The sequence below is a fragment of the Colobus angolensis genome, unplaced genomic scaffold (assembly GCF_000951035.1).
Source record: "Colobus angolensis palliatus isolate OR3802 unplaced genomic scaffold, Cang.pa_1.0 Scaffold234, whole genome shotgun sequence".
Taxonomy (NCBI): domain Eukaryota; kingdom Metazoa; phylum Chordata; class Mammalia; order Primates; family Cercopithecidae; genus Colobus; species Colobus angolensis.
This window is the reverse complement of record NW_012115533.1, coordinates 2,241,115-2,241,679: the sequence shown is the minus strand read 5'-3', so window position 1 is coordinate 2,241,679 and position 565 is coordinate 2,241,115.

Genomic DNA, 565 nt, shown 5'->3' with positions numbered 1-565 from the left:
TTTTAGCATAAAGGGTTGTTGAATTTTGTCAAAGGCCTTTTCTGCATCTATTGAGATAATCATGTGTTTTTTGTCTTTGGTTCTGTTTATATGCTAGATTACGTTTATTGATTTGTGTTTGTTGAACCAGCTTTGCATCCCAGAGATGAAGCCCACTTGATCATGATGGATAAGCTTTTGGATGTGTTGCTAGGTTCAGCTTTCCAGTATTTTATTGAAGATTTTTGCATCGATGTTCATCAAGGATATTGGTCTAAAATTCTCCTTTTTTGTTGTATCTTTGTCAGGCTTTGGTATCACGATGATGTTGGCCTCGTAAAATGAGTTAGGGAGAATTCCCTCTTTTTCTATTGATTGGAATAGTTTCAGAAGGAATGCTACCAACTCCTCCTTGTACCTCCGATAGAATTCAGCTGTGAATCCGCCTGGTCCTGGACTTCTTTTTGGTTGGTAGGCTATTAATTATTGTTTCAATTTTAGAGCCTGCTATTGGTCTATTCAGGGATTCAGCTTCTTCCTGGTTTAGTCTTGGGAGAGTGTAAGTGTCCAGGAAATTATCCATTTC